Genomic DNA, 27,645 nt, shown 5'->3' with positions numbered 1-27,645 from the left:
AATCCTCAGGTGTAAGTCACTAATTCAAATTCCATGCTTGAGATCTGAGACACCCCCCCCTGCCTCCCACTCTAGAAAGTACAGCTTCTAGATTCTCCCCTCAGTGCCTGAACCTGCAACAGTGATGGACACAGGCAGGAGCTCAGTAACTATGACAGTAACAGGTGGTATTTACTGAGCACCTACTATGTGCATGCCCAAGGAGAATCATCCTGCCTCCTCCCCAAGTCCCTCAAATACATATTGGGTGCTTTACATGCATTAACTCACTTGATCCTTGCCAAACTCCCATGAGGTGGTGTTACAGACTGAACTGTGTTCCCCTGAATCCGTATGTTGAAGCCCTAACCTCCAATGTGACTGTATTTGGTGACAGGGACTTTAAAGAGGTATTTAAAGTTAAATGAGGTCAAAATGGCAAGTCCCTAATCCTATAGGACTAATGTCCTTTTTTTTCTTAAAGATTCAAAAAAAATGTTTAATGTAATCTTGTTTCCCCAGTGTGGGGCTCAGACTTGTGACCTTGAGATCAAGTGTCACATGCTCTGCCAACTGAGCCAGCCTGGCACCCCAGAACTAATGTCCTTACAAGAAGAGGAAGAGACCCCAGGGCTGGAGGAGCACTGAGGAACAGAGTGAGAAGGCAGCTGTCTATATAGGCCAAGCAGAAACTAACCCCGCCATCACCATGGATCTTGGACTTCCTGCCTCCAGAACCACAGGAAAATAAAAGTCTTTTGTTTCAGAGACCCAGTCTGTGGTATTCTATTAGCTTGAACTAAGATAGGTGGGCTCTATGGTTATTCCCATAGAAGGAAATATGGGAAACTGAGGCACAAAGAGTTTAAAAAGCAGCCAAGGATACAGCAGCTCTCCAGGGAGGCCCAGGGTTTGGGCAATTTGCCTTCTTGGGGACTAAAATATTACTTTGACAGGAGGTGGGAATAAACCAGCAGGCTGGGCCCTTTTACCAAGAGGATGGACAAATGGTTGCATTAATGGGGGCCATGTGACAGATGCCAAAGGGGAAAGCAGCTGTTCAACAGCAGAGGTTTGAGATTTCAGAAACCAGTCCTCTTGCAGCAGGTTATACTTTTAACCCCAGCTGGTTTCCATTGAATGCACAGGTGGGGTGAGTCATCCCTTTCCGAGGAGTCATTCCTACGCTTGTCCAGCTCCAAAAGCTACCTTCTCAACCTGGGGTTGGCCAACTGTTAGGTGTGAGTCCCACCATGGGAGAGTCTGTCTACCTGTTCATTGCTGTGTCCCCTTCATGCAACCTTGCACACAGCAGGTGCTCAGTAAATGACTGCTGAAAAACGAGCTCAGTGTTTATGTGTCATCCTTGGGGGTGATCCTAAGGCTGGAGAGAAACCAGTGGAAGTGGCAGTCCTTCCTTTTAGACCACCTCTTAAAGACCGGGCTGTTCTAGGCACTGGGCATTCAGCACCAAGCAAGACTGAATCGAACCTGTACCCTTGAGGAGCTGACACTCTCAAGGCAGAGGTGGGCAATAAAATAAGTCATAGTATAGAATGTCTGAAAATGATCTAAGGGGAGGCAACTAAAGCAAGGAGAGGGATAGGAGTCTGGGGCAGGGTGTGTGCTGCCTAGCAGGGCCAAGGAAGGCCTTGGGAGTAAGTTGTGCAGTGATCTGGAGGAAGGATAGTATTCCAGGCAGTGAGAAAAGCAGGTGCAAAGGCCCTGGGGCACAAGTGTGTTTGGCTTGTTTGAGTAACAGTGAAGAGGCCAGTATAGTGGGAGAAAGTGAGTGAAAGGGAAGAGAAGGAAAGGAGGTCAGGGAGGTAAAGGGCAGGGTTAGAACCTTGCAGGCCACTGTGATGTCTTGGGACTTTTTTCCTCTGTGGGGGATGAGAAACCATGATAGGGTTTTGAGCAGAGAAAGGGACATGATTTGATAAATGTTTTAACAGGATCCCTCTGACTGTTGTGTGGAGAATGACTGAGGCTGGCTGGGGTGGAAGCAAGGAGGGCAGAGAGGTGGCTACTGTAATAGTCTGGGTGAGCAAGATGGCAGCTCAGAGCAGGGTGGTGGCAGTGGAAGGGGGAGAAATGCTCGGGTCTGCATGAATTTGAATTTGAACCACCAGATTTGCTCCTTAGGAATACAGAGGCAATGTGGCGGTGGTGAGACGTAACGGGAAGTCAGGAAGACTCCACAGTCTGGGGCATGAACAACTGGATGATCTTAAATGGCCACTGCTGTGATATTTTTCCTTCCTCTGCAGGCCAGGCCAGGCCAGGCCAGGCCAGGCCGGGTGTGGGCACTAAACCAACACTAATTAAATGAACAAACAGGGACGCCTGGGTGGCTCAGTCGGTTGAGCGTCCGACTTCAGCTCAGGTCATGATCTCACGGCTCGTGAGTTCGAGCCCTGCGTTGGGCTCTGTGCTGACAGCTCAGAGCCTGGAGCCTGCTTCACATTCTGTGTCTCCGTCTCTCTCTGCCTCTTAACCCACTTGCATTCTGTCTCTGTCTCTCTCAAAAATAAATAAACATTAAAAAAAATAAAAAAAAAACACGAATGAACGAATGAGATAAGGAGGTAATTTAAAAGGCTCTCTGAGCTAATCCTTACAAATCACAAACATAAATAAAACCCCTAATCAAGAAGGATGATGGAGAGGGGTACCTGGGTGGCTCAGTGGCTTAAGCATCTGACTTCTGCTCAGGACATGACCTGATCTCACAGTTCGTGAGTTTGAGTCCTGCATTGGGCTCTTTGCTGTCAGCGCAGAGCTCGCTTTGGAGCCTCTGTATCACCCCGCCTCCTCCCCTGCTCTCTCTCAAAAATAATAAATAAACATTAAAAAAAAAAAAAAAGAATGATGATGGAGCATGGTGCCCCCCAGGTAGCCCAAACTGAGCTGTGATCTCAGAGGCTCTGTAGAGGTCCCTTGCAGGCTCTCTGATGAAGTAACCGAGTAGCCCAAGGTAGAAGGGGACAGAGGCCCGGGATCCACTCCAGAGGAGTGGTACTGGCACTTGTCCTGGGGAAGTCAACATCAGGGAAGGAAACAGGAGAAGCTGAACCTGAGAGTGAGCAGAGCCAGGTGCTGGTTTCAGCTGGCACCTTGAGTCTCTAGTCATCTTTGAGCAAGTCTCACCCTCTCCCTGAGTCTCAAGTTCCCCATCTGTAAAGCGAAGGTGCTGGGCTTAAGTTCTCTTCCTACTTGGTTGTGCAACGGCTCTAATTCACCTAAACAGACAGACAGACACCCTCCTCTCCACACACTGATACCCCACCCCACTGGTATTTTAATCAAAGGAAGTGCAAGGCCTAGGAACCCACCCAGGCTCTGACTGAGGGGTGGACCTGCTGGGAGAGGACGAGGCAGGGGAGAAAAACACTGTGCAATTTTATTCTAATATTTGTAATTATTCCCAGGCTAAAAATAAGGCACAGAGGAAAGTGTTTTCAAATGTCGGCATTAATGAACACTTTTTATCCAACATAATACAGGCCCCCAAACGCATTTATGTCAGGCTCCCTGAGATCTCATGAGCGGCGCCCCACGCCGGGCTGGTTTTCATGGCTTGGAAGCAGCGCAAAAATGAAATGTCCCACAAGTGCAGGCTGGCAAGCTGGCTATTAGCAACAGTATAATCATCAATTACGTCCAATCTCAAACTACTGATTTTATAATTATCAAATGAAGTTCCAACTTCTCACCTCTGCTCAGTGGCAACTAATATAATCTCTCAGTTCAAAAAGGAAGCTTTTTTTCTTTTTCCTTTTCCTCTTGTGCTCTCTCTCTCTCGTGGGGAAAAGAATTTCCAGGCCTCCACGTAAGACTGCATTTAAATTGCTTGTCACTCAAAACAAAGGCGAACCACTCATTTGTAATTCACCAGCCACCTGAACAGACTGCCTGTTTTCCTTTAAGCATCCATGCACTGGAGCACAAAGATCATTTTTCTATTGTTAAAATTGTATAAGCCAGGGCTTTTTTTAGCAGCGAATACACAATTCCACTTCTCTTCGGAGGGCTCCCAGCATAAAAGGGACAGGAGGCTTTCTTTAGTGCCTTATAAATAAATTTTGCTTTGGAGTATTAAAAAAATCAACTGTATGCTCATATAACACACCAAAAAGCTTATTATCAAGGCCGTATATATGTGAGGGCAGGACAGAAGTTATGTTTCCTTGTCCTGCCCAGGGTGTGGCCAGTGGATGAAGCTGGATGATTGAAATTCATTCTCATGGGCGCTGGAAGCATCTGTGTCCAATTTCCTCTTTTGGGAGCTGCAGATACCACAAACGTAGCTCCGTGCTGATTGGCATTTGGCTGGCAGGCTATGAAAGCAGAAGCAACCCAGGAGTGGGTGCCCTGGCTCGGCCTTGCTGTTCTAGCTAAAGGCAGGCTCCAGCTGTGTGTCTGACTTTCTGGCTACTTCACCCCAGAGGGACAAGCCATGGACGACTGTCACGGAGCCCCTGCATGCAACTGACTTGTGGCTCAGCCTTTGAAGGCCAGACTTGCTTCACAACAGCTCCGTTTTACTGCCTAACTGATTATAATCATAATACTTCCAAATTTAATCTAGAGCTTTTCATAATTTACAAAGACCTTTCATAGAAATTGGTGCATCTGAGCCTCCACACACTCCCAGGGGTGGCCCTGGGCAGGGAGGATCGTTGTTTCAGAGGCCGAGAGAGGCTGATACAGTGGCTCCAAGTCACACAGGAAGGGCCCAGCTGGAGCGCGAATGGGATCTTTGGACTCAGGGCCACCTGTGTGGCAGGGAATTTGTGTGACTCCCGACCTGAGGTGGGAGAGTAGCTTCCATCATGGGTAAATTGGAACAGACTCAGGTTCACCTCTAAAATGTTCCCTTATTTCGCCTGAATGTGCTGCACTTTCTGAGTGGGAGAGTAAAAAATGGGGTTCTTGCCAGCCCACCAGAAGTTATTCATAAGACACAGCCGGTCTTTCTCTAAAGTAGCCCTGCGGACTAACAAAGATTTTTGATTTAAAATAACAGCGAAACTATTATGTATGATGGTGGATACACGTTATGCATTTGTCAAAACCTATAGAATGTACAACACAAAGAGTGATTCCTAATGTAAAGGACAGACTTCAGTCTATCAATATCGGTTCAGCAATTGTAACGAATGTACCGCATTGATGGAAGATGTTAGGGGAAACAGGCTGGTTGGGGGAGGGAAGACAGTATATGAGAGCTCTATACTTTCTGCTCAAATTCTCTCTAAACCTAACTAAAGCTGCTCTAAAAAAGTCTATTAAAAAAAAAAAAAAGGACAGTAGTGAACATGTATCAAGCAGTTACTTATGTGCCAGGCCCTGTTCAGTGTTTAACACATTTGCTTATTTAATCCATACAACAGCTCTAGGAGGTCAGTGTCATTATCCTTCTGATTGTATTGGTGGTGAAAACAAGACATCAGAGAGGTGAAGTAATTTGTCTGAAGTCACACAGCAAGTGGCAAAGCTAGGATTCATACCCTGGGCTCCAGAGCCCGTGCCCTTAGCTATGAGAGTAATGGGGTTTTCACTGCATTCCCACCCAAAGTCTTTCCCCTTGTCCATGGGATATAGTTGTGTGTAAGAATTCCACCTCGCTCATGGGTGTCACACAGTGCATTAAACTAGGGGTCATGAACGATGGGGTCTAGGGCCAGTTGCACCCCAAGGACATATTTTCTTGGACCCTGTAGTGTTTTAAAAATATTTGAGCCATCAAAATTCATCAAGTTACATACTTAAGATTTGTGCATTTTACCGTATGTAAATTACACCTCCATAAAGTACTGTGAGCATGAAAATATGTGCATATATATTGAGCCAGCATTTAAAAACCAGAAGAGATCCAAATTACTGGCTTCTCTTGGAAAATCAGAGTATCTGGCTACCCTGGGCCCACGTTTCCACTGACAACCAACCACCGCCTGGAGCCAACTAGCTGTCTTCTGTCGAGACAGGCTGGGGGTCTGCAATTCACCGCAGCCTCCCGTGCTCCTGCAGTACAGGTGTGGGCCTATCTGGACCTCCATAAACACCAGCGTTTTCTCTCTGTCCTAGACAGACATCCCTTTTCTCCTTGCCTTGTCTTCGCCACATTCTTCTTGAGTTCTGTCAGCTTCCTACCTCCTCTCTGCCCCTTCAAATAGGGATTTTGCAGTCCTGATGAAAATCAGGAGTGATGAGAGGAGTGTCCCATACTCGTCCTCCTTCTCACTTCCAGGCAGCTCCACAGAGCTGGCAAACTGCCTTTCCAAACTGCAACAAGATCTTTGTATGAGCCCTCCATGGAATAGATACAGAATGGTTAGGCCCTCCCACTCAAGTCCGCCTGGGCTCAGAGAAAAGAGGCCATTTAGAGTATCTGGATGATTCTACTTTCCTGGTGGTGAAAAACTTGTAGGCATGGTCGAGAAACACCTAGCAGGGCTTTCTGTGTATTGTGGTGGGAGTGGTGAAGCAAAGTGGGCCCTGGAGAGAAAGGGGTGAGTGAGGGGAGAGGAGAGCAAGGGGGCACATGCAGCAGAGGTTTAATAGAGGCCTGTGGCTTCAAGGAAGGGCCAGAGAGCACATGGGCAAGTCTCAGGGACCGGGGTCTGAAACCTGTGTCTTGGCTGTGTGACTTTGAGAAAGTCACTCAGCTTTCAGAGTCTCAGCTTTCATAAATGTAAAATGGGTACAATGATATGAAGAGCTGTGGGGGGATCCAATTAGCTAGCACTTAATGAATGCGCATGGGGTGGATAAATGAACATCCTTCCTTGACCTCTCTCTGCCTCCTTTCTCCACCTAGAGACCAGCTTGGGTGTGGAGACACCAGCAGTTAAAAGATATGCTTCGTTCACTGTTAATACGGAATTAGGGTGGTTAAGTCACAGATGGCTCTTGGGATTTCTGGGCGAAGGGTTCCAACAGTGTTAGAAATTGGTGCTTTCCATGGGGAATGTGGGGAGGTGGGAGCCACTGGAACGTGAGGGCCGAAGCCAAATTGCCAGTGCGGGCAGAGGGTCAGGGATGCCAAGAATCACCCTAGCCTGCCCCTCAGAAACAACAAGCAGCCTCTGAAACAAAGAGTGGTCCAGGGGTCAGTGTGCCAGACTCAAATGATAGCTGTTGCCTTCTGAGCTGGCTTGATGACCCTGACTTGGCCCCTGAGCTCAATCAGCCATGTGCCTTGGCATCCATGACCCTAGAGAGAGGACTGCAGGGGTCCCAGGTGGCCGTGAGAGGGGAGACTATGCAAGTTCTCCAAAATGCCAGCTCAGAAGAGCAGAGTTAAAAGAGCATACATGCTCTTTATGGAGAGGCGGCCACCCAAATGTCACGAAGCGCCACCCTGCCTAGGCTTTTAAATATAGCAGTGTCCTTTCTGGATGTCTCTGAGGAGTGTGGCTCGAGACAGGCCCATGAGAACCTCAGCTGGACACTCAGGGCACCACTCTGTCTGCTGCCCCGTTTGTGTAGCCAGGGGCTGCGGTTCTCAGCTGCTGCTCGGCTTCCTGAAGTAGGCGGATTCCATTCCCAGCCCCCCTCACTTCTCTGTGGCCCTGGGCAGCCACTGGCCTTCTCTGAGCCTTTGTTTCCACATCTCAGGGTTATGGTAAGGATTAAAGGTGTCTGATATGCGTTATAATTGCTTAGCTCACAGGCTGGCAAACAGACAATGCTTAATAGATGTTGATTCTACTGTTATTAATTATTATGATCTTCAATGTGCCATGCACAATGTGGAGAGGATATGCCCCAGTCCCAGCCCACGAGTCCTACAGTGAGAGAGAGAGAGAGAGAGACTATGGAAAAGGGCAGAAAGCAAGCAGCATTTTGAGGAGAGAGTCAAGGAGAGAGTGGTTTATCTTGCAGGGGCACTAGAGGAGGGCTTCAAGGAGGAGACACTGGCTCACAAAAGATGAGCAGGATGTTGATCTGCAGTAGAGGGAGAAGCTGGTGTGTGTCAAGGTGGGAGGTGAGAAACCGCCTGGTGTAATCAGATGATACTCATTGCCCCTCCCTCCGAGTCCAAGGCTGCAAACAGGGGGCCCATGGTTCAAATCCCCTTATGAACGTGGTTTTGTTCAGGTTTAAAAAAATGTTCATTTTTAGCCAACATTTAAAAATCAGGAGACTTTACATAAAAATCGAGATTTCTAGCTTGTCTGGAAAAATCAGAAAACGTGGCCACAGTGTACTCACATTCCTGCATAATAAGACCATAAAGAAAACAGTGAATATTTACTGAGCACTTAGTGTGCTGGCCACTGTTCTTAGTGCTTTACACACACGAAGTCTAAAAATCCTCATAAAAGCCCTGTACTGTAGGTGCAGTGATATGCTGGTAAAGGCCCTGTTCATTTCCATGGCATAAATATTCCCATAGTGGCAGATTTCAAGCTACCAATATCACCGATGAAGGAGTGCACTGTATGAGTCTCTCCAGCACATCAGTGGTAGGTGAAATTATCATTTCTAGTCCTCAGATAAGGAAGCAGAGGCACAGAGAAGTCAAGAGACTTCCCCAGGGTCACACAGCAAGGAGAGTGGGCAGAGCAGATCTGGAGACAGGTAGCTTGGCTTCCAAGTTTGTGCTCTCAGCCTCCATTATATGCTGCAAAACCCGACTTTTCCAGTCTGCTAGAGCTGGCCGGAGGCCACTCTTTAGGTGGCACACAGAGCCCAGGCTTGCCTCAGTCTCCCCCCTGTCATCTCAGCTGTGCCTGCATTGCTCATGCAGCTTAACTGTAAGGCCCCTGTATCTCTGTTTGTATCTCTGCTTTGGGGTATAAAATGGCACCCTGCCCCCAGACTGTCCCCCTACTCTACTGGGAACCTTACCAGGTACCTGGGCACAAACAGAAGGCACCCAGTGTTGAGGGCGGGGAGACGAGCTTCTTTTCCTCTCTCCTAACATCATCTCCTAGTACCTGGCACAAAATGCCAGAGCAAACCTTTTAGTTCAAATGCTCTCTCCCCTGTTTCTCTCATTCTCTCTTTGCCAGGAGCACTAACAGCATCAATTTAATGGAAGCAATTTTTCTGTTCCCCTCTTCGCCTCCCACTATCCCATATGACAAAACTTGGAAACAACATGATTTATTGGGGACAAAATATAAAAAACAGTTCACCTTAGGTTAGAAATGAAAAAAGTTGCTGTATCCCCTGTGCTTTGTTGGGAGAAGCACTTCCATTTATCAGGGGAAGGGGGCTCAGATGGGGAACCCCATATTCTTTGCTGTTTTCTCAAAGGCAAGCAGCCCTTGTGAAGCCCCCACAACCCTCATCCTCCCAGCTGAGAGCCTAGGATGGCAGCAAATGAGAGAAAGGCATATGTTTGGTGGGAAACGTGGAAATAATCAAGTGAGACTAGATTCATGTAAATAATTTAATTACCTTGCACAGCTATGAAATCTCTTGGTTTCCGCTTCCATTATTAATGATGAATGTTAACTATCAGAGGACATTGGCTGAGGTTTCCTGACATACTGGGGGAGGGGGTTTAGGTGTCCCTAGGCAGCCATACCAGGCTTGTCACTGATCAAACTGGTCCCTGCCTCCAGCTGATCCCACCCCGCCCTGGGATTGACTGGGAGATACGTTATGTACCTTGTGATGGAAGCACCTAGCACCACCTATGAAAAGACTTATCAAAAAACACAGAACCTGAATGTGACCAAGCCTCTAGTCCAACTGCTTGTGCATAGCAAAACACAGGGCACAGAGGGGCAAATTAGACCACACCTGGTGACACAATCAGAAAAATCTCAGCTAGAGGTGAGGAGACTTGTCCAGAGTCCCTCAGCTAGTGGTGGAGCTGGGATTTGAACCCAAGCTTATGAGCACGGCATTCTCCTGAGACCACATGAGAGGCCAGAAAAAGCGCAGCTGGGCTGCCCAGAGGTGAACAAGGACCAGAAGAGCCCAGAAGCAAGGAGGGCACTTCTGCTGCAAGGGGCAAAGTCCGTCATCCTGTTCTCTCTCTAGGCCGGCTTTCTCAGCTTCTCAACTGATCTCAAACTCAAACTCCTGGGATAACGAGTACAGTGGCCTTGCTGGAGACGTATCAGGAGCTGGCAACCAGCAGTGAGCAGGGAGTCTTCAGGAAAAGTGGTCCAACTACTCCCACATATAAATCACACACACACACACACACACACACACACACACACACACACACACACACAAAGGTGCGGGATGGAAAGGGAGTTTACAGATTAGCAGAAGTAGTGTGACCAACTTGTCGCAGTTTGCCTGGGGCTTTCCCGGTTTTAGCCCCAAAAGTTTTATACCTCAGGTCCTTCCCAGCTTTACAACCCAGAAGTTCTGTATCCCAGTCCAACCAGGACAGCTGGGTTGCCATACTAGGAGGTACATCAACCAATCCCAATGTGTGGGTCCTGGATGAGTCCTGATATGGATCAAAAATTTTTTTTTAAAACTGAGGAGCCAATCAGGGACACTGAAGCATTGCCTGGATATTGGATGATAATAAGAAACTACTGTTAAACAAAAGAGTAACCATGTGTGTTATGCACATTAACTACACCTAATTGTGGTCATCTCTTAGCAATAGCTACACATAGCACACCTGAAATGAATATAAAGCTACGTGTCAATAACATCTCAATTTAAAAACTGTTAAAAAAATGTAAGATGATACTGTAGTAATGTTTGAAAAGGTTTTTTTATTTTTTAGATGTATGCACTAAAATATTTAGAAGTGAAATGATCCAATGAATTGGGCTTGCCTCAAAATAATCCAGAGGTGTGAGAGGCAAGTGCCTATGAGCCAACAGTTGTTGAAACTGGGTCCACATGACTCATTATTTTATTTGCTTTGTTTTTGTGGTTTTGAATTTTTCCATACTAAAGAGTAAAAGGAAGACAGAGAAGAAGAGAGGGAAGGAAGGAGAAAGAAAGAAATGATTGTAGGAAGATACACATTCTTGGAGCCAAATTTGAACACCTGAAATTTACAAGTCTGATCTAGAACACAGATCAGCAAACTTTTTCTGTAAAGAGCCAGAGAGTAAATATTTTTGGCTCTGTGGGACAAATGGTCTCTGTTGCAACTACTGAACTCTGCCCTGGTGAATGCGCATGGTTGTGTGCAATAAAACTTTATTTACAAAAATAGGCAGCCAGCTGGATTGGGTCAGTGGGCTGTAATTTGCCAGTCCCTGGTCTAGAAGGATACCAGCTGGATGCAGTTCCACTACCTACTTGCTATTGTGACTTTACAAAAGTCACCTAACCTTTCCAAGTAGTAGTTTCCTCCTCTGTAAATGGTGATAATAATAGTAACTATGTTAGAAGGATTAAATAAGATAATGAATAAATGCAGCTGGGTCTAAATCACAGTGAACAGGTTCTCCACAAACAGCAGACTGTTATCAATCTGTCATACCCTACAAGAATATTTTGGTCACTGCTTAAAATAGCGTCTGGAATGTAGTAGAAGTCCAACAAATATTTGTTGAATTGATGAATGATTATGCCTTCCCCCATTAAGAGAAGAAGGTATGGATAGGAGAATATGGTCTTCTCACTACTTTTCGCAATGTCAAGGTCTCCCCACCTTGTACCTTGGAAACATTTAGAAGGAGACATCCAAGTCTTCCTTCACACTACAAGGAGTCAGCTTCTGAGAAGAACTTCCCAAGAGGCTGTGTAGCTGAGTTTGCTAAAAAGTCAGGAACATTTCAGTGTGATCGCTTAATTTAAGGGGTGGTCCAGGTAAGCGGGCCATCCCAAGCTCTGGTGGTCAATGTGTCACAGAAACAGCAAACTGCTCCCCCTGGCCCTCATGGGCCCGGTTGGAGACTGCAACGTGGGCTGGAGGTGCCATGGAGAAGCTGAGCCAACGGGGGAAGTTTTCATCCAGTCTTGGCTGCCGTCTTGTTTGGATTGGAAGTCAACTCTCAAATATTGGAGCAGGGCTTGCTGGTTTTGACTCTCCTTCCACAGAGAACCTAGGGGGTATGTAAGGTCTTGGTGTAGGCAAATCACGTGAAAGAATGAAACAAAATGGCAACAGAGCCTGGCTCTGATGGGCAAGAACTAGGAGCAATTCATTCTCAGCTGCATGATTTTCTTTGTCTTGACTTTGGGGCAAAATACATAGATGATTAGGGTGGTGGAGATCTGCACACTTTCAGGGCTTTCTACACCCCGAGGTAGACACCTGTCTTCCCTCTCTGTTTTGCTGAGAATCACTCTACCATTCCTCCAAGAGCAAAACCACAAACACCTGCAGGAACCTAGCAGTGGCTCCACGATGTGAAGGGGTAAGGTAAGAGGGAGAGGCGGGTGGTGGGAAGCATGGATGGACAAAACTGGTAAGAGGCTGGATGAGGCCTGAGAGCCAGCTGGCTAGTCTATGGTCTTTCTTCTACCTGAGATGGGCCACAGCGGCTGATGGTGTACTGAGGCATCTTCCTGTCCACAGCTGACTGCACCCGGCTGACACTGGTCACAAGCTAGGCTAATGATCTTCATTACCCCAGGAGTTTGAATTTGAGACTGGTTGATTTTGATTTGTCTGAGCTTCAGTGACTGTGGGGTGAACCCGGAGGCTGAGATGGCTGTAACAGGTGCCACTTTCTAACATGTGCAAGAAAGCCAGCCTAGGGAGCGGGAAGGATAAGGGACTCTGCCCCTTGCAGCAGAAGTGCCCTCCTTGCTTCTTGGCTCACCTGGTTCCTTGTCCACCTCTGGGCAGTCCAGCTGTGCTTTCTCTGGCCTCTCATGTGGTCTCAGGAGAGTGCTGTGCTCATGAACTTGGGTTCAAATCCCAGCTCCATCACTAGCTGAAGGACTCTGGGCAAGTCACCTCAACTTGATGAGCCTCAGTTTCTTCTGTAAAATGGGGAGAATACCAATTCTTTCCTTATAGACTCCTATAAGGATTAAATGGCACAACTGTGTGTCTGGCATACAACAGATGTCTCATAAATATCATCGCAGCTAACGTAGTAATAAATTCTCTTTGTGAAGGCTAGCTTGAGTGGATGTTTGTTTTTTGCACTCTAAGGCTTTCTCTAAAAACGGGCCTCCAGCTGCCCTCAACACCAACGCCTCCCACTCCAGGGCTCAGAAGGGGCTGGGGGTTTCCTTCCCTCCCCCACCAAGACCTAGACTGAGACAGAACACAGACATACGGGATTACTCCTGATGGCCCAGGAAGCCCCGGTGTTGCTGTGCCCCCACCCTACTCATTACAAAAAGCAACAGGCGAGGCAAACAGATGGCAGAGAGATGGCTTTTTTCCTCTCCTCCTAAATAACAAGGTGAAAAAAAAAAAAAAGGAAAGGAGATGAACAGATTTCTACCGTCTAGGAGATCAAAGAGAAATGGCCATTTTCACTGATAAAACCTCACTCAGATGCTGTCCCTGAGCCCAGGCATCTGATCTCCTGGGGTGGGACTGGGAAGGGTCTGGCTTGCTATTGCCTATCGATGTATCATTAATTTCTTTTTGTTTCCTGCTATGGTGTACACCCGACTCAAGGTGAGAGAACACAACTAGGCTGCGACTTCTCAGATTGATAGATTGCGTTTCTGTGCCGGGTCCGTTTCATGCTTGGTGACTTTGCAGCAAAGCAATTATCACTGTGGAATGCATAATGGCCTAATTAATAACTAATGTCAGGTTGGCCTCTGAGCCATGATTATACCTTGGCAAGCCAACTTTTTTTTTGTTTAAACATTCCAGGAGAAAAATATTATTATAATTGACTGGTTAAATTGTCAAAGTGTCCCTACCCATGGACGTGTAAGCATGTAAGGCCTGGAACAGAGAGGTGTTCTGCTGCCAACTGGCCGTGTGACCTTGCTCAGCATCTCAGCATCTCTGTGTCTGCACCTGTAAACAGAGCCACCTTTCTGGAACTGAGTGGGATACCTGCATACATACACACACACACACACACACACACGTTATGTACCTCTTACTCATTGCTATATCCCCATTGCTTGGCACATAGTAGGTGCTTAGTAAATAATGGTTAAAGTAAATGACTCTGGAGTCAGACTGCCTGGGTGCAAATCTTGTTTCTGCCTCTGATGAGCAGTGTGACCTTGGGCAAGTTACCTAACCTCTCTGTGCCTCATTCCTCTCATTTGTAAAATTTTGATAGCATCTGCCCCATAGGTGGTCATGAGGAATAATGAACTGGTATCTGTAAAGTGCTTAGAATGCTGCCTGGAACATGGAAACCACCATAGCAATGTTTGCCAATATTACTATATGTCAACATTCATGTAATAAATACTTATGTGGCAACGATTGTGTGTCAGGCTCTGTGTTGGACCTGGGAACAAAATAGTCTACAAAGTGCGCCCTCTTTCCTTTGGTTAGGGAGCAACAAGCATTATTTGAATATAATTATATATATATATATATATATAATATATATATATATTATATATATATTATATATATATATGTCAGGCTAAATATTGTGTAGGATGCCATGAGCGTATGTAATAAGGAGGCTTGATTAAATTTGGGAAGTCACAGAGCCTCTCCTGAGAAAGTGACATTTGAACAGCAATCTGAAAGACGTGTAGGCCTTATGTCAGTGGTTCTCAGCAATTGTGCCCCTCAGGGCACACTGTCTGGAAACACTTCTGGCTGTCCACCTGAGGAGAGGGATACTACTGGCATCAAATAGGTGGAGGTCAGGGCTACTACTCAACAGTCTACAATGCAGAGGACAGCCCTCGCAACACAGAATTATCTGGCCCCAAATGTCAGATGTGCTGAGGTTGAGAGCCCCTGCATTAAGCAGACAAAATAGGTGGGGAGAGAGCATCAAGCAGAGGGAAGAGCAGGTGCAAAGGCCTTGAGGTGGAGAGAGCATGCTTTCAAGAAAGTGCGTAAAGGATGCAAAGAGGGAAGGGGACCGGATGAGAGAGAAGCTACAGGATGAGTGGCAGAAGGCCTCACTGGTGGTGGTCAGAGGTCTGGATTTCATTCCAGGTTCCCTGGAAGTTACTGGAGGGTTATAAGCAGAGAGGCCTGTCACGTGTCTGCCTTCTTAAGAGCTCACCTGGGCTGCTGGCAGAGAGCACTGGGTAAATTAATCTGGAAAACAATGGAGCTGGATTCTGTGATACCTCATTTCCGGGAGAGACAGAGATGTCAAAACCACATCCCTGTCTAATGAAAGAGGCCCATCCAGAGGGGGTGGCAGAACGGCCTAGGGGACACAGGTGAGGATAGGGACCTGGAGGACCAGAAAGTCTCACAGCCAAGGTCACATTTGGGTGGAGCCTTGAAGGACAAGCAGGGATTTGCCTGGGAGCTTATGGAGGAAAAGCATTCTGGGAGAAGGGAACAGAATGTGCAAAGGCTCAGAAGCCCTGCACAACAGCTCTCTGTCCAGGATAACTCAGAGTCAAGCTGTCAGGAAGACAGGAATGAACACAATGAGCTTTCCTTGTCTTGGATGATGGAAAGGTTTTGCTGCTTTTACAAGGCAATGTTTTTTTTTTTTTTTTTTGGCAATTATTTGTCAATTATCTTCGCAATTATTATAGGAAAGAAAATTAAAGCACAGAGATTTAAAACACTTTTTATAACTCAAAGATGCTAGGGGTGGGGCACCTGGGTGGCTCAGTCGGTTCAGCATCCAACTTCAGCTCAGGTCATGATCTCACAGTTCATGGGTTTGAGCCCCACGTTGGGCTCTGTGCCGACAGCTCAGAGCCTGGAGCCTGCTTTGGATTCTGTGTCTCCCTCTCTCTGTCCCTCCCCCGCTTGTGCTCTCTCTCTCTCAAAAATAAAAAATATTAAAAAAAAAAAAGACGCTAGGGGTGCCTGGGTCGTCAATTGGTTAGGCATCCGACTCTCGATTTTTGGCTCAAGTCATGATCTCATGGTTCATGGGATTGAGCCCTGTGTTGGGCTCCGTGCTGACAGCACAGAGACTGCTTGGGATTCTCTCTCTACTTCTCTCTCTGCTCTTCTCCCACTCGTTCTCTCTCTCTCTCTCTCAAAATAAATAAACATTAAAAACAGATGCTAGTCAAGTGGAAGATCAGAATGTGAATCCAGGTCTCACACAATTAAGTAGACCATAAAATAAAATCTGGGCATTTCTCTTGAACCAATATCAATCAGGCTGCAACCTCTAACCCTTTGTCTTCTTTGAGATGCTCTCTCTCCCGTCTCACCCCAGGGCAAGGGGTTAATAGCTGGGACTGGTGTCCGGAGTACACCTCCCAGAAAGATCTGATCTTCATAAACTGAAGCTCCTGGGCTGTTCACCCAATCTCCTAGTTGTTTAGACTTCATGCCTCAGTATGCTCATCTCTACAATAGGCACAAAACAATCTCTATCCCAGAGGGTTGTAGCAATGATGTTAAAGGCCAGTACTTGTAGAGAGTCTAGAAGAATGTCTGGCACATACTGAGCACATAGGGGGGTTTGGCAGCTGCTGTGGTTACTGATGTTGTTATTAGTAATAGTATCCTCACAGCCTGCAGAGTTTCTGAGGAACCTGCTGGTCCAGCATCCATCCTTTCTTAATCCAGTTTTTGGTCTGACTCAATAGGAAAAAGGATGGGGATAAAAGGGACCATTTGTTGAACACCTACCATGTGCTAGGCATAGTCTTATGGAATCCTCTGGCAACAACCCTTTTAGGGAGGGACAAAAATTATCCTCATTTTCCAGGTGAAGGAGATGAGGCATGGGAGGGCAGGTCACCTGCTCAAGATCACACCGCTGGTGAGAGGCAGAGCTGGGGTTGAGTCCAGAGGTCCCTGGCTCCTAGAAGCTGGGTGTTCAAACCAACGGGGCTTGTTTTCCCAAGATCCCAAAACCAGCTCTGCCTCCACCTCTTTCTCTAACGGGGGTCACACCCTGTTGCCCTCCAGAGCTTCTATCTCCATCTGTCGCGTCAAGACTGGGCCCCACTTCCAAGCTCTTTCACACCAGGCTTGTCTTTGCCACTTTCCTGCCCCTGCCTCAGGCCAGGACACCGTTGTTTTATGTCTCAAATGCCCCAAATCTAGAATCTTGAATCAACCCTCTCTACCTCACACACCTCTAGAGGGGTCTTTCTAGAAAAGGCTTCTGGTGCTGCTGTCCTTATATACCAAAAGGGACTCTGTGGCACCTCCTCTGCCCATGAAACAAAGCACAGACTCAGCTTGGCATTCAGGGCCCCTCTGTCACACCCAAATGTGTTTCCTAGCCTTGTCTTCTCCTCCAATCTCTGCATATTGTAGCTCCAGATAGGTTTAGTGGCATTGCCTGCTCAACAGCCATTGAGGAATGGTTACTCTTCATTTTAAGCTTTCTGTGTGCTATGCACTTAGCTAAGCGACCATCTCATTTAAACATAATGACAAACCTGTACAGTAGGCACCATTTTATTGATAAGGAAACTGAAGCTTGGAATGAGGGTAAGTGACTTGCCCAAGATCACCTCTCCAGTGACCAAACTGGGGCTCAAACCCAAATCTGCCTGATGCCAAGGCCTGTGCTCTTACCGCCACATCTCATCCTCCGTGTTCCATTCTATCCGTCTTCCTAACCTGAGTGGGGACTTCACCTCCTCTGGGAAGTCTTCTCTATTGCCTGCCTACAAAATAATCACTTTCTCCATGGCACATGTAGGACGTTTTCCTCCTACTTCACATTTGCTTTATTTCTTAGTGAACAGTGAATGCGGGCTGCTAATGGATGACCTGGCCTTCTTGTTGGACAGAGCTCACTTCTTTCCTTAGCCAGTCCAGCACAGAACAGGATGCACGATAGGATATAACACCGGACAAACCATTAAAATGCTTCCTTGCTCTTGATTTGCTGCACCCCTGGATTTGGCAGGCCCATGAATTCCATCTTCTGCTCATCTGTCCAAAACGTATGGGCCTACTGTGTAGAAAGCTGTTTTCTGGGCTCTATCCTGTTTGCCAACAGCTAATGAGGGAGGTGCTCCATCAAGCAGGGAGTCCACAGTGCAGCAGAGTTATATGCTCACATAATCCTGGGTTTTTCTCCCCGCCTTAGGCACACAATGGTAGACTCTATTTTCAGCCTCCCTTGAAATTGTATATAGTGTTATAATTGAGTTCCGGCCAAAGGAATGTGGGCAAAAATAATGTGGCCACTTCCGGGTCTGGACCTTGAAAACTTCCCGAGACCCGCCATGTTTTCTCCACCCCCTCCTGTATCAACCAAACGAAGGGGACTCCAGGATACAGTGGAGGGCAGAGCCAGACGACATGAGATGTCTGGATCCCTGAATGACTGCATTGAACAGTCCCCATCCCCCATCAACCAGCACTAGATTGTGATGTGAGTGAGAAAGAATCTCCAACTGTGTTCCATGTTGCTGCAGGAATGAGCCCACGAGGACTCATGCAGACCCACATGGGTTCAAATTCCAGGTCTTCTACTTGGTGGCTAGCTGATCACGATGTCTCAACCTCTGAGTCTCAGTCTCCTCCTTATAAAAGAAATGCAATCATCTCTATTTTAGAATTCTCTAGAGTACTCCACAACATCCCAGATATCAGACAACCAGCCTTGAGTGTGGCACCCGGTAGGTGCTCAATCAATGGAAATATCCTCCTGTCCCCTGGCCTCATCTCTGTGTCTCAGTCCCTGGGTCTCAGGGCAGGGTCCCTGGTTGGTTCTGGGACATAGGATTTGGATAATCTTAATCTTTGCTGGTCTCTACTAATATTTGATTTTATGCATTTTAATTGTTATTATTTTGTTCTTGTGCTGGGAATAATTTTATTACAGGGCAGGAGTTTTAAACCTCAGAGGAGAAGTAAATGAGAGACCTTTGTCTGTTGTAGTGTGGGCTCTAGCGCCAGGAGAGTGGAAAGAGAGGAGACTTTAGGAAGTGGCCTTTGAGGGTGGGGAGGTAATGGGTGCCAGTGTGCCAGGGTGAGCCTAGTTCAAGGTGATGATGTGCTTGGCAGGGTGAATCTGGGGGTGACAGAGGCCAGGGCACAGGTGAGGGCCTGGGCACTTAGGATACCTCTCCCTGGCTTTTAGCCCACGAAAGTCTCACTTCCTTCCTGCCTCAGGGCGTTTGCACATACTGTTTCTTTTACCTGGAATACCATTCCTCCTTTCCTAGAGTTTTAGCCACATCTTAACATTCCTACTCTTGCTTTAGTTCATAATTCATTTCCTCCTGGAAGCCCTCCCTGACATCCCAGGATGCTCTCATAGCCCCATGAAGTTCCCTGTCACAGCTCCTTCTGCAGATGGTAATCATACTATATTTACTTGTTGTGTGAGCACCTGAATTATGTCTGTCTTCCCTCAGAAGGTCACCTCTGGGAGGGGATGGACTTTGTCTTCTTTGCACCTGTACCTGGAACAGTGCCTGGCACACAGAAGGTGCTCTGTAAATGTTTGCCGACTAAATAAATGAATAAGTCAATTTACTCTCTTCTACACCCTGTACACCTAAAAGCAGGGGTCAGCAAACTACTCCAGCAAAGGGCCAGATAATAAATATTTTTGGCTTTGCAGGTTCTGTTGCAATTACTGAACTCTGCTGTTGTGATAGGAAAGCAGCTACAGACAACATATAAATGAATGAGCATGGCTATGTTCCTATAGAACTTTATTTATAAAAACAGGCTGTGGCCCAAGGGCCATAGTTTGCTGACCTCTAAAGCCTGCCATTTGTGACTCTGTTCTCACGTGGTACAAGGATTATTTCTAGTGGTGTGCTAGGGGCTGGCCTGTAGCAGCTTGCAAAAGCCGACTGCTAAATTTTCAGGAATTTTGCAAGCTGGTTGTTAAACATAGCCATTATTAAAAATTAAATCAAATGAACCTACAATTATAATAAATAATTTATATTAAAAATAATGATACCACAAATGGAAGAATCTTGAGGACGTTACGCTGAACGAAATTAGCCAGCCACAAAAAGTCTACAACGACTGCATGATTCCACTTCTATAAATTACTTAGGGTAGCCAAAATGAGATTCAGAAACAAGAATGGTGGTTGCCAGGGGTGGGGAATGGGGAGTTATTGTCTTAATGGGTATGGAGTTTTAGTTTGGGAAGATGGAAAAAGTTACGGAAATGGATGGTGGTGATGGTTACACAACAGTGTGAACGTACTTAATGCCACTGAACTCTACACTTAAAAATGGTTCAGACGGTATAAACTTGAAGTTACATGTATTTTGCCAAAAAAAATTGGGGGAAAAAAGGAAATACATATTCAGTACTCACTACTTCCTAATTATTTGATTACATTTCACTACTCTCTGTGCTCTGAGGTTCCTTACATCTATTACATCTGCGTGGTGAGATACTACATGAGTGCCACTGTGCATGTCTTCCCAATTCCATGTTGGCAGCTTGAAATTGGCCACAGTGGAAGTATTTACACCATGGAAAGCGGGAGATGATCCAAATACCTCCCTCCCCCACCCCCACCCCTGCCTGTTGTTCAGTATTTATCAGCACACCACTGGTTATTTCCATGTGTCTGGCTTCTCCAGTAGATGGTAAGCTTCTAGGGCAGAACTCCTCAAACGCTAGAATTCCAGCAGAAGCTTTTAAAATCCTGATGCCCAAGCCTCATACCAGACCAAGAATGCTGGCCTCTCTGGGGTGAGACCCAGGTCTCAGTGTTTTTTTTTTTTTTTTTAAAGCCCTCAGGAGATCCCTCTGGGCAGTCAGGGTTGAAAGCCATTGGGCTGATCTAAGGTTGAACATCTCAAACTTCAGTGTGCATGCAAATCACACTAAAGCACCTTGTTCAACTGCAGATTCTGATTCAGGAGATCTGGGGGAGGATGTTGGGAGGCCAAGACTGCATTTCTACCCAGGTGATGCAGATGCTGCTGGTCCATGGACCACACTTTAAATAGCAAAGCCTTAGATGGAAGGATGCTGCCAGTTACTTAGAGGAAACGGTTTCCTTTATGCTTGGTGACCATGTGGTGATCTGCCTGTCTCTCCCACCTTCCCCCCGAACAAACAAGGTGGGCATTATAAGAACCCATTTTACAGGGCAAGAGCCTGAGGCTGGTGAAGTGACCTGCCCAAGGTCCCACAGCCAAGAGGCAGTGGTGGGGCTTGGACCCAGTTTTTCGAGACTCCAAATCCAGTGTTTTTGCTTTCATTAGCTGCCTGACTGAGGCCACTCTAGGTATGGGGATTACATGGACCTGAAAATGCATCCGGGTCCTTTTCTTGGCTGTGTGACCCTAGGGGGGTTTCTTACCCTCTCTGGGCCTCATTCCTGCCACTCAGGGCAAAAGGAGGGGCTGACTGTGATACTGTGATGAGGGCCTCCTGCAGGGCTCACCTCACAGAGGACACTCACATCCAGGAATGTTCCTGCTGTAGTACCTAAACTTGGGGATGGCACTTCAAGGGCCCCACCATGGTAATAATAACCCTAGGGGGTCATGCAGTTCAGCCCTCTGAGCTAGAACAAAGGGAAGGCAAGCATGGGGCCTTTTGGGTGCAACTGCATTTTGCCTTGGCAGCATTCAGCATGTCTGTAGTTAGTTAATACACTGCTGGATGATTTTAGAATCAGAATCAGACTCGTCGCCATAACCACGGTCAGGGCTTAGCCTCTGATACCCATCTCCACTTTCTTTGCACCATTATTTTAAACCTTTCCATCTATAACTTCAATTGATCCTCACACTTACCTTGTAAGATAGGGACTATAAAGAGTCCCATTTACAGATGAAGGAATCAAGGTGCACAGAGAGAAAAATAACTTGCCCCAGGTCATACAATTAGCAAGCCGCAGAGCAGAGGTTTGAACCCAGGCTGTCTGGCTCCAGAACTGTGCTCTTAACCACTGCACTATGCTGCCTTTCAAGTAATTTATGTGTACGATGCAAATGTGCCTTGTGCCCCAATGTACTCTGAGCTCCCCAGGGACACAGGCCCTGTCTCTCTTGTAACCTGTAGTGTCCCGAGGGCCCCGAACAGGGTCTGCACATAGCAGACGCTCAGGAAATAGTTTTTGAATGAGGGAATGAGTGGGCTAGTTTAATCTCTCCCATTCCACATTCTGGTCATGTGAAACTCAATCACAGCCGTGACTGTCAGCGGCACCAAGGGGTGTGTGTCCATCTGTATGTCTCTCCCACTAGGCCGTGAGTGTCATGAGGAACAGAACCTGGGGTGCTCACTGCCATATCTCTAGAGCCTGGCACCCACCCTGGTACACAACAAGTGCCAAATAAGTGTCTGCTGTGGAGTGAAGGTCTCAGTGGAACTGAAAAGGGAAGCAGGGGTGTGCATAGGTGTTCTAGGGACTGCTGGCTGGAGAGTAAAGGGCAACAACACTAAATGATCATGATTCTACAGTCCCGCCTCTGGGAGGTTTACCCCACATCAAGCTCTTTATCTGCATGGATCCTCCCAGCCTCCCTGGGGGTGGGGACTGTTACCATCCCTATTTTACAGTCAGGGAAACTAAAAACCGCGCCAAAGGACACAGCTGGGATTTGAACCCAGGTGCAAATCTAGGTTTCTGTCATCTCCACTCCACCAAGGGCGCCTGATGAATAAGTAATTTGTGTTCACCCTCTCACTGTGCGTGCTTAGCATTGTTCCTGGCAGACAGCAGGTGCTCAACTGTATTCTGAACATGAGTGAATAAGAATGCTCACCACCTCAGCCCCGGCATCTTGCACCATCCATGCCTGGCACATAGTAGGTGCTCAACAAAGATCTACTGGATGGATGCAGGAGTGACTGCTGGTGTTGTGGGCTAGCGGCTGCGGTAGCTTCTGCTTTGCTCCCTGCCACCCCCAGGCAGACATGAGCGCTAACAGACACTTGGCTGACAGCGCCACGAGATGGATGCGCGCCTGGCGGCCTCACCTCCCCGCCGACTGGCCCCGCATGGCCTTCCATAATGCAGTCCATTAAAAGGCTTGTAAATTTTCATACACGAAAGCCTACCATGGCGTCAGCATAGACTAATTGTTGTTAAATGTGCGGGAATGTTACCGCCACACCGCTGGAGCGATCACTCTTCCCAGCCTGGCCCAGACGCCGACCCATTCCTCTGCAGGCGGAAAGCTTACAACGTTCACACAAGGCCAAAAAGCAATTCGTGTCAAAAAGATCAATAATATAAAAATAAAGCATGAGAATTCTAGTTAAAGGGAATGTCATATAAATATGTGATTCACGTCCATGATTCCAAGATTAAAAAAAATCAATCAATATCGTTCTTTAGATGATGTTATTTCTAATGAGAAATACCCGGAACAACTGCAAATAACTGCTTAACTGGGGGGAAAAAAGCATTAATAATTTACTTTATAAGGCATATGATACCGAATGAAAGAGGATCGCTGCTGGTTCTTAATTTGGTTGTAATGCAGCGTGACAGGCTCAATGATGCTTTGGTGGGTTCTTAATATTAAATTCAGAAGGATGTTCAGCTCATTCTAAGTTTTACCCCAAGCTGGTCAGGGTAAAACCAAAGGGGCAAGACTCATTATGGAAGCCAAGGAGACTTGTGCCATCAAAGTTATTAAGTCATCAAAGAGGAGGGAGTAGAGAGAGTGTGTGTACATGTGCAAGCTGGGGGCAGTGGGAGGGACAGAAGTCCCTCTCATTGCATCTTGCGAGCGACACCCTGTTTACAGAGCCACTTCTATACGCCAAGTTCTGGGCTGAGTGTGCAGACCTGGGTTTGAATCCCAGCTCCCTTTATGGGCTGGGCTTCCCTGGTGGATTCTGTCTGAAAAAGCTCAGCAAAGTCACATCTGAAAGGCATGCATCCGGCTGAGTGATGAGGTCCTCCCCAGCCCTAACCACCTGCAAATGTCCAATTCTGGCCTTCAATCTAGAGTCCACATCCTTGGTGTTTCCTGTACCGCCATGCCTCTGTTTAGCCCTCCAAACTGAGGTTTCCATCTTCCAGACTCTGCTCTGTGGGTGAAGAGCTGTGTGAGCTTAGACCAGCGGCCAACCTCTCTGAGCCCCAATTTCTCACCTGTAAGAGGGGACGATACCAGCAGCACCTCTCTCACTGTGTCGCTGAGAGGCAGTGAAATGTGAGAGGCTTTACTAAAGGCTCAAAAAACTTTGCTGGCTAAAAATCCAGACTGAGCTATTCACCACCACATGCTGGCTGCTGAGTCTCAGTTACCTCACCCGAGAAATGGGTGAGACCAGAAGCCTACTCATGAGGCTTGTGGGAGGAATAAATGTGATGAGACAAGTCTCAACTCGTCCACTTGAAATGCCAACTTAAGTTCAAGGAGCACTCACTACATATGCTGGGCTTTGCTCCTGGGGTTTTTCATGTATTGACTCAATTAATCCTCACATGCACCCTATGAGGTGGGTACTATTATTATCTCCACTTAGAAAACAAGAAAACCAAGGCCCAGAGAGATTTAGTGACTTGCCCAGGGTCACACAGCCAGGAAGCAGAGAGCTAGGATGCAAGCCAGCGCCAACCTGGCTCTAGAACCTATGCTTGCCCCCAGTGCTTGTCTTTCCCGTGGGTCCTTCTGGTCAGCAAGGCAATTTCCTCCTGGTCTTACTGGCTGGTCAGGACTACATGTGTCTAATGTCAGTTGTCACCCTAAGGAGGCCTCACTTACAAAGGATGGTCATGACAGTGCTGGGAGCCACTGAGAAAGGGTAGTTTGGGGAGCAAGAGAGTTAAGACATCAAAAATAGCTGGACAAGCAAATAATGTAAAAAGGCAAAAAGAAAAAAAAAAGGCCCTGAAATTAAACTTCAGCTCAAAGGGAATGGCAGGAGTCCTGTAGGCACGTGCAAAACAAAGGGGAGCACAGGGACCAAATTAGGACATGGCACGTAGGGCTGGGGGGTTGTGGCCTAGGTAGGAAGACACATGTCTGTCTCAGGTGATCTGAACTGTGAGGTCCCCCTCCATGTCTTTCTCAGGCAGCTTGCCTGCAGGAACACAGATTGACCTGTTCAGAATCTTGTCCTGGGTTAGGACTCCCTTCCTTGCCCATGACTGCCTGGGAGGGAAAAATGATCCCCAGTTTTCAGGGCTGGAACAGACAATGTCAAAGCCAATGATGACCTCAGGCTCTGGGCACTGGATGGAGGTGGTGTAAGAGGGGTACAGCCCCCTCCTCTCAGTCACCGTGCCTCCATGCCATCTGATTAGCAGTTGGAGGGATCCTACTGAAACCTGAGTCAGACCTGGTCCCCCCTCTACTATAAAGTCTCCTATGGCTCTCACCTAATTCAGAGTCACAGCCAAAGCCCTTAAAGTAGCCCCAAGGCCTTGAATGATCTGGCGCCTGTAAAGATGACTTACACTAAGTGTCATGGTGGACAAGTACAAGGGCTGTGCTGTGAAAGGTGGCAGGGGTGGGAGGAGCTGTGTCCAAGACTGACCAGGGTGCAGGGTTGGTCAGGGAGGGCTTCCTTATTCCCCGAGGATCTGACACTTGAAAGGAGTGAATCAGGCAAAAAGATGGTCCAGGGAGAGCATTCTAGGCAGAGGGAATAGCAAGTACAAACACTCTGAGCTAGGAACAAGTTAGGCTGCCTGCTGCTCGAGGTGAGCGGCAGGCAGGGGCCAGATAATGCTGGGGCCCACTGGCCTTGGGTTTCTGCCCTAAGGACTTTTCTGATCCCACACCACCTTCCTGGGCCTGAATCCATGCCCCCTAGCTTCTTTTCCTGCCTCAGGTACAGACTTGGGCTCTAGATAAAATGCTGGTCCTCTCCTCTCTGTGCCTCAGTTTCCTCATCTGTAAAAGGGACTAATCACAGAACCTCTCCCTGATTAGAAATCTTATGAAAAACACATGATATAACCATTAGAAAGTATGCAGTATATAGTAGCATGCAATAAAAGTCACCTCGGGAGGCTTCTCTAACAAAGGCAAGGCCCACCTTCGGTGCCAAGCCTGGCTGCTTACTGACAACAGTGGGCAATGAGGCTTAGTGATACCCAGATCAGGAAGGGGCACTGTGGGCATCCTGGCCTGGGTCTGATCAATCACAAGATCCTGGTAGGTGGATGTGGTCAAAAGAAGAGAATTCCCAGCTCTCTGCCCATCATGAAAGTGAGAGGCACTCAGGGTAGAGAGTGTTGGGCACCTTTGGCTGGGTGAAGTCTGCAGGGAAGGGTCTGTAAGGCTTCAAACTACAGCAGGTTATGATATCTTACATCTCCAACCATGGTGGCACCCCCGAAACCCATGTGAACCAGGGGGAAAAGCGTCCCCATCCCATTTGACAGATGGCACAGTGGAGGACATCTAACTGGACTAGAGTTAAATACATCCATTTGTTGGTTGGTTGGCTGACTGGTTGAGTCATCAACTCAGCCAACAAACACTCACCGAGGTGGAGCTGTCAAGCTGGGGGGCACCGGGCTTTGCTTTGCCACCTAAATGGCCTACAGGGGAGGCAGCGAGACTCCACCTTTTGCTTCCTTGCAAATCCCTGTTTCACCACTACCTTTCTGCTCCTCTGCAAACAGACCTTCCATCTGCTCTGACCTTTAGCCATTGGGGTTTGTCTCAGAGTTGTGCCCCAATCCCATCAGAAGAAACACAAGGAGAAGAGACAAAATCATCCAAACTGTTGACCCTCCCCCCTGGGCATCTGCAGGGCAATGCCAGGCCTGAAGCTGAGCAGGCGGTGTGCCTTCTGTGTGCCCTGGCTTCTGCTCCAGGAGCACCCAGAACTCTCCCTCTGGAGTGAGGGGAGATGGCCGCACTCGGAAGGGATGAAGGCCTAAGAACTTGGTGCTGGGGGAAGATGTCTGGAGAGGGCGGAAATCTGACAAAAGGCTGAGAGAAGGGAGCTGAGGTGGAGGAGAAAAGGGAGAAGGTGAAGAGAGAAGGAGGGGAGAGGAGAAAGGGAGAAGGGAGCTGAGGATCTGGGGAAAGAGGGAAAGAACTGGCAGTCTGTAGATCCTGGCTGTTCTGGTGATCTGTTGCTGTGTAACCAGCTGCTCCAAAATGGTGTGGCTCAAAACAATGACTTCTTATTGTCTCTCATGGCTCTGTGGGCTGATGGGGCTCAGCTGGGCAGTTCTCTTGTTATTTCTCAGGCAGTCCACAGCCAGATGGCAGCTCAGCCGCACTGGCCTGATGGCTCCACTGGGCTGGATGGCCAGCGTGGCTCCCTGACTCACGCCTGGTACCTTAGTGCTCCTAGCCCCTCTCACCCACGTGGAGCGTCATCCCCCAGGCCCCCTCTGTACAGGGTGGGCTTCTCACAGCAGAGTGGTCGCGGGCAAGTCACACTTCTTACACGAAGGTTGGGCTGCAAGCAGCAGGAGGCAGAATCACCAGTCCAGCGAAGACCTCCAGCTGGTACTGGAAGAGGGTCACCTCCACCACATTCTAGTGACTGAAGTGGACACAGGCCCAGACTCAAAGAATGGAAGACACAGGCTCCACTTCTTGAGGGGGTAATGCCAGACACATTGTAGTTATGCAGGGGATGAGTGTGAACGTGAAGCTCAGAAAAGAAGCAGAAGTCCTAAGAGGAAACTAAGAGGTCTCCCGTGAGCTCTTGACATGACTCCTGGACATTATTTCAATCATAGGGACCGAACTCCTAGTGACATTCCTTGAGGGCATAGATGGTGTCTCACCATCTTTGGGCCTTCCACAGCTTTCACTTGGAGCCCGGCACATAGTAGGTGC

The 27,645-nt window shown here is 47.6% G+C and overlaps 1 protein-coding gene across 11 annotated transcripts in view; it reads right to left on the bottom strand.

Annotated features, from left to right (window-relative positions):
* The window catches only part of CUX2 (cut like homeobox 2), a 281,761-nt gene that overhangs the window by 70,168 nt on the left and 183,948 nt on the right, over positions 1-27,645 (bottom strand). The window lies entirely within an intron of this gene.

The sequence above is a fragment of the Acinonyx jubatus genome, chromosome D3, assembly GCF_027475565.1.
Source record: "Acinonyx jubatus isolate Ajub_Pintada_27869175 chromosome D3, VMU_Ajub_asm_v1.0, whole genome shotgun sequence".
NCBI lineage: Eukaryota > Metazoa > Chordata > Mammalia > Carnivora > Felidae > Acinonyx > Acinonyx jubatus.
The sequence above is the reverse complement of the archived record's forward strand: the minus strand, read 5'-3'. Positions and strand labels throughout refer to the sequence as shown.